The sequence below is a fragment of the Muntiacus reevesi genome, chromosome 16, assembly GCF_963930625.1.
Source record: "Muntiacus reevesi chromosome 16, mMunRee1.1, whole genome shotgun sequence".
In the NCBI taxonomy this organism is placed as follows: Eukaryota; Metazoa; Chordata; class Mammalia; order Artiodactyla; family Cervidae; genus Muntiacus; species Muntiacus reevesi.
Genome location: NC_089264.1, coordinates 23099527 through 23113557, shown reverse-complemented (window position 1 = coordinate 23113557; position 14031 = coordinate 23099527).

Here is a 14031-nt window from a genome sequence, read left to right as displayed (position 1 = left end):
AATCATCAGAAGAGGCCATTGCCTTTAAAATAAACTGAAGACAGACATAGAAGAAAATGATGCCCTTGGAGTCATGCAGTAAGTTCATCCTGTGATTTAGCTCATGGGCAATAGATACATTGTCATTTTGTTTATTTTAAAATTTTGTTTGTAAACTCAATGTCCACAATACATTGCCATGACAGTATAGCTCTGATCTGTGTAAATGTTTTGGTAACTCATTAAAATGACAATTCACTACTTCAGTTATGCTTCTGATAGTATCACTCATTTTTAGATCATTCAATTAGTAAAGACAGTGGTGTCCTTGATTATAAGACACTGTCACTATTTCTGAAAAAAATAAAGGAATGTACTTCCCAATGATTGTTTATCACTTGATAATTACAGACTCCTTGCAGCTATTCTCTGTATTTCAAGAACTCCTATTTTTTCCTCAGAATCCAGCAGTTCTTTGCTTTAATTTATTTTCCTCTTAAATACCTCCTGCTATTTAAGCAATAATTCCTTCTAAATCAATTGTTAGCAGCAGTTAATGACCGGTTGGTTAATTAATAGCTCAAAGCAAAGCTGAGGGTGTTCCCTGTGCTAACAAACCACCAGCCTCTAACTGGGGTATTATTGTTAATGTACCCTGTAATCATTGGCTTCTCAAACAACCTCACTGCTGCATATTATTTTATTTTAACTAAAAAAGATGAGTTGAGTGGGAAATAGGTGACAGCACTATACAGTCAATCATAACACTATACACATTTTGAAACTATTTGCATGTTCAGATTGATCCTTATTTCCACAGGATGTGCCAATAGGCAGGGGGATGAAATATCAGCCTGTACTGTTTAGGAAGTTCTTTTAACCACAGCAGTTTCCTCTCTTCAACCTCCAGTGCTCCAAGCCTGGTGTAGCTGCAACAGCCTCATGGCATTCTGAATCTTTTCTGTTCCAAAATTGTACTCTTAAGCACTGCACTCCTGGCAGTAGGAGAGAAACTGTGCTGCACATTTTCCACCTGATAAACATATGGTTTACTTACTGACACCAGATATGCCTTTTGTACAGCTAATAGAGAGGATATGTGCTTAGTAATTAGTGCAAGAAACAAAACATGAAGAGTCCTTAGTTCCTAACATCTTCTGTCTTGTTCTGTGCAACCACAGGGAAGCGATTTGGCAAATCTCTAATTCTCGTGCTAATAATTCTAACAATCAACCTAAATTAAAGCGAAGATGAGTATTCATCAGAAAAGCGTCTAGAGGAGCTATAATGCCCTCAAGTTTTGCCTCTTCTAGAAAAGTATTTATGAACATGTTGAATGAAAATAAATATCAAGTAGATATTTTGTGTTTCACTAAAGTAATGCCTTCATTTTTCTATGTCCTCTTCTTTTTTTTTTTTTTTTTTAATCAATTCCTTGAGAGAGGACTGGCAAGAAAGTTTTGGTTGTGCCAGCCAATCCTCACCATGTATCTATCACACATTGAGATACCTAGGGTGAATAATTCTGTGAAGGGTTAGGATATGAATATTAGCTAGCATTTTCCCTTATAGATTTCAATGTAATAGACTATTGCTGGATAAAACAGGGTGTTATGATGGAATATAAATCTCAAACCCCAACTTTAAGGATTTTCTGACAACATGATGACATGGTCTTTCATAGACCATAATGGAAGAGAAAGCTGATGAATTAAAAGGAAGGAAAAGTATAGGCTATTCAAGAATAGGGAAGATTCTGAAGGGGAAAGACATGGGAGATACATAAACACTAGAGGGAAAAAAGATGAAAATGAAAGATACTATGAAATACACTTCCAGTAAAAGTCATGTGGTGTACTTATGCCTGTGAGAACCAGAAATAATGCTTTCAGTTGAGTTACAAAGGAAATAAGAGTCGGAGTCCATGTCCCCTGATCTCCAACAGGATTTCAAACTTGGTTCGCAGGCAGTTGCCTAGATTGTTATTAAAGGTTACTCACTGGAGCTCCAGTCTATCTATATTTTAGTATTTTCATGATTTCTAAAATTTCACTGTTTACTGAAACTGACTCAGATTCCCAGAATAAGCAAAACATATCCATTAATATAATACTCAACATGTTCCCGGTCTATAGAGATGATTAACAATATTAAAGATTAAATTTGTCCACAGAAATGACTTTTTGACTGAACTAAAGTTCCCGTGGCAACCCACTCCAGTGTTCTTGCCTGGAGAACCCCAGGGACAGGGGAGCCTGGTGGACTGCCATCTATGGGGTCGCACAGATTTAGACACGACTGAAGCAACTTAGCAGCAGCAGCAGCAGCAAAGTTCCCAAATGGATTGCTCTCCCATAAGTCTACCTGTAATGGTCTAAACTTTGAGGTATGATGTTCCCACCAGAGATATAAAAGATATTCCTTGCTATGTGTCAATTTAAACATACATATTTGCATTTAGAGAGAATGTGTGCCCACTAAGTCGTGTCTGACTCTTTGTGACCCCATGGACTGTAGCCCACCAGGCTCCTCAGTCCATGGAATTTTCCAAACAAGAAAACTGGGATGGGTTGCCATTTCCTACTTCAGGGGATTGTCTTGAACCAGGGATCAAACCCGTGTCCTTTGTGTCTCCTGCATTGGCAGGTGGATTCTTTACCACTAGCACCACCTAAGCCCCTTTGGGAGAATTTATTCAAATTTGGCAAGGACTTATTTTCTTAACTTTATGTTAATATTAATGGGAAAATATAACTTTGGCTTGCTGAGAATCTAGTCTATTCTAGGTACAGAACCTTATTCCCTTTAATCCTAACAATGAATCTCCCTGGTTAGTATTATTAAATTTTATTGTGCATACTGAAGACACCAAGGTGTAGAGATGTTAAATAACAGCCAAAAGTCAGTCAACTAGCAGTGAGCAAAGCCAGAGTCAAAGCAGATTTCTGCCCAATGCCAACACATAACACTATTATATCTAACACATAACACTGATCTTTGAATCTCACATCAATCTCTAAGTCAGAGCATGTTGCTTCTGATGATCCACAATCATCCTTTTCAAGTTCCATCCTTATACCACATTCACTTAATATTTTCTTAAAATTTATTTACAACCATAGAGTTATTTGGGAAAAAAACAGAATGTGAGATCATTTTTAGTTTCTGAAGTGTCTTGATTAAAGTTAGATGGCTGACACTGAAACAGTATCCCTCATCTCAAAGCTTTTGGCTGAGTGGAAACCCAACTGATGGTACACATGATCAGGACATGGTCCCCAGCGCCATGAAAACACTCAGGGTTTTATTATTATTATTATTATTATTATTATTATTATTATTATTATTATTATGTTCAACAGACTTTTTCAAGAATCGACCAGGGGTGAGTATGTCTTCCAGTTTCCCTGAAGGGGTGCTCAATCTAGTTAAAGAGAAGGAAAACCAAACAGTTCGTAAGTGAACACAGTGCAACAATGGGAGAGTCAGCAGCAACCTTTGGGACTTTTAAATTATTTTTGCAGTAATTTATAGCTGTGGGCCTGAATCAACAACATTACTTCCATATTTGCCAAAGCAAGAACAACAAAACCCCCATGTATGCCCTACTCTTATCAAACGCAGTTTCTTTATTAAATTGACTTTTGTTTCAGGTTGACCACCTAGACTTCTCTGCTTTAAAGCAGGCTGTTGTATAAGCTGTCATAGCTACTAATTCATTACGGTTGGAAAGCTAAGTGTAATGTAAGATCCTGTGAGTCTAGGATCACACAGCAACATTTCAGTTGGTTGGACTACGTTTAGCATACATAAGAATATTAGATGAAATAAGCCATGCAGAATAAATTTATTTCTCAAACACACAACCAAATGAATATATATAGCTGTTAAACCACACTAATTATTCACACAGTTGGCAAGTATTCAAAATACTGGAGCAGTGGACACTAATGCAGTAAAAACAATTTTCACACATTTTCATTTGCTGTGAAAATTGTTCTTCCAATACCCCTTCAAAGTGTTTACAGTTCATTAGAAAATGTTTAATCTCCACCAAACTGTATTTAAAGCAGTATATTTTCTATTTCTTCACATTACATCACTGGCAAATAATAATTGAAGAAAGTGTTTTTCAAAAGTAAAAGGAAGTAACATGGCAACAGGACTTGGCTTTGCAAGTTTTCAAACTGCAAAAGTGGAAGCTCAGGTGATGACCCAGCTTCAGGGAATAAAACTGGGAAGTCAGACCTCCTTCTTGGGAGGGGATTCTGCTTGAACTTGTAGATTGTGTGGCTTGAATTTGAGTCTTGAGGACAGTTTAAAAGCAGGTATCAGTTAGCCAAGACATCAAGAAGAGGCAATTTGCTGACATTTACATTTGACTGCTAGTGAGTGCGTCGGTGAGTGTAGGAAGAAAACAGAGGTGGTGAAGTTGAGGTTAAATCGTGTCATTAACGCCACTATAGGCATTCAGCTTCATCTACTTAATTATCTGGTATAATCAGGGCTTTCTGTTCATTTTTTATACATAAGAGAAAAAACAGTGACTTTATCCTGTTGTTAAGTGAATAGCAAGCACTGATTATCCCAGTTTATCCTAAAAAAAAAAACAAAAACTGGCGAATACTCTCAGGGAAATCTTCATGATTTACAGTAGTATGGATTTCACCCTGATAAATCGTTTTTTCCAAGGCTTGTCTTTCTTAGTCTTTGTTGTCCAAAGGTCAAGCGGTCATAGCCAACAGAACAAACTCTATAGAATTAGAGAAATGATAGCATTCAAGAGTTCCATTTAGATTCAGATATGCCCAGGGTAAAGATGGCTTGTGCTGGATTAATGCCCAGGTTTTTCTCAGTCACTTTTGATTCATTAGAAGGTGTAGTGGGAAAGGAGTTTACTTATAATGACATGGATGAACACTCACACTCCGTTTTCTCTGTTTTCTTGAGGATGGTTCATGTGGACAAATTTGGTACAGGTCTAGCCTATCTTTTGCTGACCATGAGACAGCAATATGAACAGAGTCGAGTCCAAATTATTTAAAACATATAAATCAGGTGTTTTAAGAACTAATTAAATAAAATCTATTTTATCTTCCTACCTAAACTAATATCCTTTAAAACCACCTGGAACACCAGATTGGAATTTGGAATTCTCAACTGTCTCAGAGTTGCAAGCTGGGAAGGCAACAAGTTCAGGATCTGTGTGCTGGGCTGTGAAGTTTGCGGAAAGTTATTTTCTAAATCTGCTCCAATTTTCCAACATTACTCCAAGAATGTGCAGATTAAAACTGAATAGAATCTGTTCTGCTTCGGAAAGAATGGTGATGTATACATATTTCGGAAAGATATCCATCCAAAATAGTTTTAGGACTTAAAGAGAGTAAGTTTTATCTGAAAACGCACTTATAAGAATCAGCTCAGACCTGAAAATAAACAAATAAATGGAAATTAACTAGACTTTAACAGAGGTTGGGCTAATAGCAAGTATAACAGTTTGCTATTTGCCAAAAAAAGACAATTTCTTGGCTCTAATGTGTTACATCACTGCCACAGCCTGTATCAGTTACAATTTATGGCCCCGCCACAGTTTAGTATGGTTGACTAAAAGCTTTCTTTTCTTCTAAAGAGCTTTCTGTATGGAAAATTCAGAACCCAGTTGTTTTGACAGTTTGGTTATTTAAATATGTTTTCATAGTTTTTGCTCACTATTCCTTAACTCATCTTAACAGCACCTATCATTTACCAGGTATTCTTTCAGGTATAAGATCTACAGAGATTAAAAAATAATAATCTTCTGCCAAGTCAAAGGACTTGGACTATTATCTGGCTTGCCTAGGGTTAAATATTTGCATTTAATAATATTATTCAAGTTCTTTGAGCAATGCCTCAACATTTTTCAAGAAAAACTAAAATAGTATTTTCTGCAGGGACTTGGTGAGGATAAAGCACAACCTAAAGAATTCAGTTTCATACATGGGAAAGCCACATTCTCCGGGAAGCCAGGAGCTTCTCTTGGGTACCCAGTGCTGTTGTGAATGATTAAGCTTGCTTTTCCCCCTCTGTATAACCAATTCTTCTTGAGTTCTCACTGTAATCAATTATCATTTTTAGTTGATTACCTCCTTTATTTCCCCTATAAAAGTTCCAAGATGTGCATAGAATCACAAGCTTCCAATCCTCCTCGTAGGAGAATATGCCCTAAGACTGGCAGTTATAGAAGAATGTCACAGTGCTGAGACTTCCTTGGTTAAGACAACATGCTTCCAGTGTAGGGGGTGGTGAGTTCAATCCTTGTTCAGGGAACTAAGATCTCACATGCCATGCAGTGCAGCCAAAAAAAAAAAACATTTTTAGAAAAGTAAAAATAAAAAGAAGAATCTCACAGCTCTTTAATTATTGCTGCCTGGCTAGAGAGGGGTCTAATTCTGTGTTCTGCACAGTGTGGAACTCCATGTTGGTGCTCAATAAATGTTTAATACCAATAATAACCATGGTGGTAATCAGAATTCCTTCTGATATAAGCTAGTTTGTCTCAACCTTGTTTTTACCCTGTGTCTCTTAGTAAATTGTCTGGCATTTCCCCTGCTGTTCTTGTCTTTTTTAATTACATCCTACTGACATGATTCTTAACGCATTAAAGTGAATGGAAGGAAGGCTTATTGCTCTCTACACAAAAGGAGCTGCAGGAAGCAGGTGCCTAGCAGTCAGAATAATAAATTCCAAAGAAATAGGCTGGGTCATGCTTTCATTCCTCATAAATACAAAATGGTGGGCATAGGGAGAGTGAAGGCACAAGGAAGGAAGAGGAGAACTTTGTTTGCATGAGTGCGCTGACGAGGACAAGCACGACTTTTCTTGGTTTCTCTACATTAGCTGTACTGGGGAGAGTTGGTGCAGTACCGCAATTCATAGCCACAGCATAAGGCATTTGCTTGGGACTGGAAAGTAAGGACCACATACACATGTCATCGATAACCAGAAATTGAGTAACTCTTTTACAAAACCCACATATTGGTGGCACAGTGGAGAAATACATAAAAAAAGGATAAAATTTCCATTGTAGGTAACTCTGGTTTAGGTAGTCATGGAAGCCCATTCATGAACAAAAGCCATGTACTGGTCTATCTAGGATGAATAAGTTTTTTTTCCTGGTCTCTTCCTTGATATTGATATTAAAAATAGTGTCCTTTCTTCAAAAGATTAAGCATTGAGCTTAATTAAGCATTGAGCATTGAGTAAAGCATTAAGCATTAAGTAAAGATTCTCTTTAAGAGCTTCCCTGATGGTTCAGTAGTAAAGACTCCACCTGCCAGGAGACTTCGGTTTGATTCCTGGGTTGGGAAGACCCCCTGGAGAAGGAAATGGCAACCCACTCCAGTATTCTTGCCTGGGAGATCCCATAGACAGAGAAGCCTGGCGGGCTGCAGTCCATGGGGTTGCAAAAGAGTCAGACATGACTTTAGTGACTAAACAACAGCAACACAGATTCTTCAAGACCTTTAAAGCTGTGGAGAAAAGCCTTTGCAAAATTTAACCTTCCAAAGTTAGTATGCAATGTTAACTTCATTCTTACATTTTTTTAAACTATATTTATATTATATATAAAGAATGTATCAATGAAAATCACAGTCCCTGGTTTCCAGAAGCTTATAGTTCAGTGGGAAAGACATATTTTATAATTTATGAAAATAATTATTAAATTATAAATGTAGAAAAATATAATTGGAAAAGTTATGTATGGAAAAATATGGGTACCATGTAAGCATATAGCAGAAGGAACTCACTTCCTTTGGCAAGGGGTTGATCTTAATAAATAAAACAAGGGAAAGAGGAGAGAGAACTTAAGACACTCCTGCAATAGTCTGTGAAAGACATAATGCTAACTGGGCCTAGTGTTGCGGCACTTCAGATGGACAGACGTGGATATATTTGATAGGTGTTTCAAAATCTGAATTGGTGAGACTTCGTGATTGGAGGGAAGAGTGATGAAAAAGAAGGAAAGCAAGGCTGACTCTCGGTGAATAACGATGCCATTTACTGAGCTAAGAAAGAATGATGAGCAGCAGTGGATGGATGGGGAGCAGGTAAGAAGGAGAAATGCAATTTTGGAAATGTTTACATAAAGTATATTTACATGAGTCCTAAAAATGGAAAGGAAACTATATAAATAAGAGTTTTTTCCCCTGCTTTCAAATAAACTTTTATGACAGTTTTCTCCACTGCTATTGAGAAGACAGAGCAGAGTGCTTGGTCTAATGTCATTCAGGGCTCTTGTAAAACTCTGAATCTCTCTCCACACTTCATAGGTTCCTATATTTTGAATCCTACACTCTTGGGTTAAACTTTTAAGAAAAAATACTTTCTATTTTTCTTTGGGGTGCAGACATGTGCCTTAAGTTCCATCAGTCAGAAGTACCTGTGGAGACTTTAATTTGAAAGTGAGCTATGGAAAGCAGGAAGTTTGGCAACAATTTTGCTGGTGTGCAGGCATTGTTTTACAGATGGTGCTAGCAATAACAATCACTATTAGGCCAAATAGAAGTGAGGTTCTATTGTATCTGAAAGTGTAAAGCCTATTTCTACAGATCTTTCAACGATTCTCTGAGCAATGTAATATTCCCTAGTAACTCCCATTCTGTTGAAAGTAGCAAAAGTTACTGTCTTCAACTAAAACAAACCAAGGTCTAATTAATACACAGTAACAATATATTCTATTAAAATACTGCATAACATTTCCACTTACATAACTTGTTATACATTGAATAATGTATCTATTTCTAAGTGCTAAAATATTAAATAAAAACAAAGTTAAAAAAAACAGATGCTTTTAAGAAAATAATCTAATAATTTAAACGTAATAATTAAGTGCATAGACTGTAACAGAATGCCACAAAAAAGGAAATAAACTTCAAAACTGTAGGAAATGAATATAGAAGCTATTCCTAATAAGTCTATTTATAATTAGTGTCTAGGAGACAGAAATGAAAAATGGAAATCTATGTAATTCTAAGTTAACAGATGTAAAATTGTTGTATAACAAGGACACTCAAACGAGTCTTTCAAATTTTCAATTTACATTGAATCCAGGAAGTGGGTGCAGTTGATATGCATAAATTAACACATTTTTAAACAGGTTTCCTTATCTGCAGGGCTTCCCAGGTGGTAGTGGTAAAGAATGCAAGAGATACAAGTTCAGTCCCTGGGTGGGGAAGATCCTCGAAGGAGGAAATGGCAACCCATTCCAGTATACTTACCTGGAAAATTTCATGGACAGAGAAGCCTGGCAGGCTACAGTCCATAGGGTTGCAAAGAGTCAGACACAACTGAGTGACTGAGGACACATGCACGTACTCATCTAAAACCAGGAAATCAGTCTTTCTCAAACTACAATTAAAAACAAAAACTAAAAAAAAAAATTCTTTAAAATCTAGATGTTCTTCATCCCATCTAATTTCTTCCAGCTACCCTTAATATTCTATGGGCCACCTAAAATCTGCTCAAACATTGTATGTCAGTCCTGCAAATTCTGAGAAACCTTCATGAAAGCAGAAAGTTGACTGGAAACAAATTTTACTGTCTTAAATACAGACACAGACGGTCTTAAAAAGAACTAACATTTATTTAATGCATTCTACATGCCAGGACTTGCATTACCTACTTTCTTCACAATATCTACAGATGAAGAGCATGAGGATTTTGGAAAATTGACATCACAGAGTTAGCAAAGGAACAAATCTGAGATTCAAATTGCCTAGCTCCAGAATTCTGCTCTTTCCACTGTATTACACCAACTCTATCAACATGTGGACACATTCTACCCCTGCCAACTGATAGGCTTCTCAGCAGGTCCTGCCCAACCAAGCTTGTCCTCCTCCTCAGAAAATGTGATGTTCTGGAAAAGCCTAGTTCCAGTATTTAAATTTTTTTTCCAGCTGTGGCTCATCCCACATCCTTTATTCCTGGCAGTGTTGAGCCCTGTTTTCAATTTTTCTGATTGCTCTCAAAATGATTCTCCAGAATCAAGTCAAGTTTTCTACCAAAAACTAGGATATGTCTTTTCTGCATTTCTAGTGTTGTTTGCCATCTACTCCATTTAATCTAGTCCCACTTAGCTACTTTAATAGTCACTGGATTGAATTTTTCACTCTTTCTTGAATCTATTTAAACCTTGAGGGATAGAGTTCCTGATTTGACCTTGATTTTTTTTCATTTACCTCCAACAAATTCCTTTTACTTAGGCTACAGACCAAGTGCTGTGCCTGACATGCATGCTCAGTTGCTTAAGTCATGCTCAACTCTTTGTGACCCTATGGACTGCAGTCCTCCAGCCTCCTCTGTCCATGGGATTCTCCAGGCAAGAATACTGGAGTGAGTTGTCATGCCCTTCTCCAGGGGATCTTCCCTACCCAGGGATCAAACCAACATATCTTATGTCTCCTGAACTGGCAGGAAGGTTCTTTACCACTAGCGCCACCTGGAAAGCCCAGACCAAAGTGCTCCCAGAATACCAAATCAACAGACTACCACTGCCCTAAACTCTATTCGAAAAGCAGGGTTTTTGTTTTTTTTTTTTCCAATACATTGAAGGAAAAGATCCTTAAAGCAAAGATAGCATTTTTAACAACAATAAGTGAGATTTACATTCTTTCACCCATTACAAAGGACTTACACATTCACTGTTCATTTTAGTGTAGTGAATACATGTATTATCCTGTCATTATGAAAAAGTAAAATAGAGATCTTAAATATTAAATTATTTACCTGATGTCACAGAGCTAGTTGATGGAGCTGAGTCTCAAATCTAGGCTTTTTTTAAATTACAAATTCCATCTTTCTGAGAAGTAACAGCATTTATGACAAATATAATAATAAACCATTTAGTAAAATTCACTAAAACATATCAGTGAAACAGATAATGTAACTTTAATGAGTTTTTAAAACCAGATACAAAAAGTTGGAAAAAATTTCACGGTAGGAAAAATTTATTAATTTTTCTCTATAATGCAAGTCAACAATATCAGTGTTTTTGAAAAGCTCTGAACGTTTCTTGACAGTATGGGGATTGGTTTGTCTAAATTGACAATTATATGTGATTGAAGCTGTATTATTTACAGACATAGGAGACTAGAAATATTTATTTGAAATGTGTTAGATCTAACACATTTTATTTCACTGATTTGCAATTCTTTGTTCATATATTTCTTCAACAATATGGTCCACAGTATCAGATTTCTCCCTGAAGAAACTTATAGTAGAAAATATAACTAACACTATAAGGCTATAAATAGAACTAAATGAGTGGTTATGAAAAATAGCTGTTAGTAGAATTCAGATAAAAGAAGAGTTGCAGTGATTTGGAGTAGGGGTCAAAAAACTACCACCCATGGGCCAGATCTGGCCAACCACCTGTTTTGTAAACAAAATCTTATTGGAATATAGCCACATTTATCCATTTATATATATTTTATGGTCTCTTTTCTGTTAGATGAGCAGAATTGAGTAGTTGCAACAGAGACTGATTAAGTACACAACACCTAAAATGTTTATTACATTTTGTATTTTCCCAAGTAAGTTTGCTGGCTACTGATAGTGTAGTTGTTGCAGAAGATTTTATGGGTGTATGTTGGGCCTATGTCATTGGGAAAAATGGGGAAAGGGTTGAAAGGAGAGAATTCAGGCAGAGAATCCAGAAATAGCAGAGGCATATTTGTAAGATATGCTTGTGAATGGTCAAGGGACAGTAAAAAGTATGACTTGGTTCAAATACAGGACTGATGCTGGGAACTGAAGGGGTATATATTTGAAAGACTGACACAATTCCAGGGCATTTTAGACCAGGCTCATTCACTTGAAGTTTTCCTAAAGAATTTCACTGGCGATCCACTGAATGTATAAATCTCTGTGCCCTCCTAACCCAGTTCTGAACAGAGTCAAAGAGAAGAAGAAGAAGGAAGGAAGGAGGGAGGGGAGATGGGAAGGACAAGAAGAAGTAGAAAGAAAAAGCAACAAAGAAACCAATCGTATTTCTGGTACTTTTTAATATTAACGGGGATGCTGTTTGTAATGAAACCAACACTTTGAAAAATCCTTTCTTTTCTCATTCTTCTCTTAACTTCCATGCTTGCTGTGCTTAGCTGTTAAGTCGTGTCCGGCTCCTTGTGACCGCATGAACTGCAGCCCGCCAGGCTACGCTGTCCATGGGGTTCTCCAGGCAAGAATACTGGAGTGGGTTGCCATAACTTCCATAGTTTCTCCCCATCCCTAGTCTTTCACCTTCTGTCTCTTCACCAACTCACACGACACTTGTTATTTTCTTCCCTCCCACTTTCCTAACTCCCCCTCTCACTTTCTTACATTTCTTTCTCCTTCTACCTTTTCCCATTTTCTTCGTCCCTCCTCTATCAATCCATCACTTCTCCTTTGTGCAGTCTTGAAGTCCTCCAGAAAAGACTGGACTCTCATCACAGCAGGGGTTTATCATGTTTTTGGTGCCATCAACCAGTGGGCAGTTCAGTGAAGCCTGTGGACCTCTCACAGAACAATGCTTCTAAATGCCTAAAACAGAATACACTAGACTATAAAGGAAACCAAACAGATTGAAACGTAGTGAATAAAACATGACATTAAATAATTATGTCATAGTATATGTCTTTTGGGCTTCGCAGGTGGTGCTGGTAGTGAAAAATCCACCTGTCAATGCAGGAGACACAAGAGATGCAAGATTGATCCGTGGGGTCGGGACGATCCCCTGGAGGAGGGCATGGCCACCCACTCCAGTATTCTTGCCTGGAGAATCCCATGGACAGAGGAGCTTGGAGGGCTACAGTCCACAGGGTTGCACAAAGTAGGACACAACTGAAGTGACTTGGCACAAAGGCTTCCCTGGTGACTCAGAGAAAGGAATCTTCCTGCCAGTGCAGGAGATATGGGTTCAATCTCAGGGTCAGGAAGATCTCCTGGAAAACAGAATGGCAGCCCACTCCAGTATTCCTGCCTGGGCAATCCCATGGACAGAGGAGCCCGGTGGGTTACAGTCCATGGGGTTACAAAAGTTTTAGACATGATTTAGTGTTTCAACAACAACATATATGTCTTTTATCTATACATTAAGTAAAAAGATCTGATGATAAAATTAACAGCTGCTATAATTAAAAACAGTGAACAGTGTAAATGACATTTTGAGATATCTACAATTAAATATATATATAAATATATATAATACATATGTATACATAAACATGAATTTATATATGTAAATATATTTCTATTGTGGAAAAGCTTCAGGTGTCACTAATATTACCTTCGTTTGTTGCCACTTAAATTCATAATTGAAAAGGTTTAATTTTATTTAGTGGTCAGTGAAAAGGAGTTTTTAGCACCCTCATTAGATAATCTCCTGAAAGCTGATTTGAAAACTCCTTCCCTAGAGGCTGAATGAGAAGGCCCTAAACAAGGAAAGACAAAAGTCCTTTCAATAGGTAGGATAAATGGAAGAAAGCTAGGAAGTCTCACATGAGAATACTTTTTTTAAGAAGGAAAATTATAGCAATGGGGCTTTTATAAACATTTATTTGACAGCATTCAGAGTTGGGAAAAGGTGATTTAAATAAACTAGTCAGAATACTTTGTAACAGTCAATGCACAAGGTGAACAACATCACTTACATTATATTTGGAAACAATAGGAAAGATCTTACCTGAATTCAGAAAATATTTCATTTATTTAACTGCCACATTTAAATCAGGGATTGTTGCTTAGTCACTAAGTCTTGTCCAACTCTTTCGTGACCCCATGGACTGTAGTCTGCCAGGTTCCTCTGTCCATGTGATTTCCCCGGCAGGAATACTGGAGTGCGTAGCCATTCCCTTCTCCAGGAGATCTTCCCAACACAGGACTGAACTTGGGTCTCCTAAATTGTAGGCAGATTCTTTACAGTCTGAACCACCAGGGAATCAGGGGTAGATGACAAGCAAATGTTTCCCCAACCTGAGTATTTAGTTTCACAAAGTAGTTTATTCCCCCAAATCAGCTACACTTACAAACAGATAC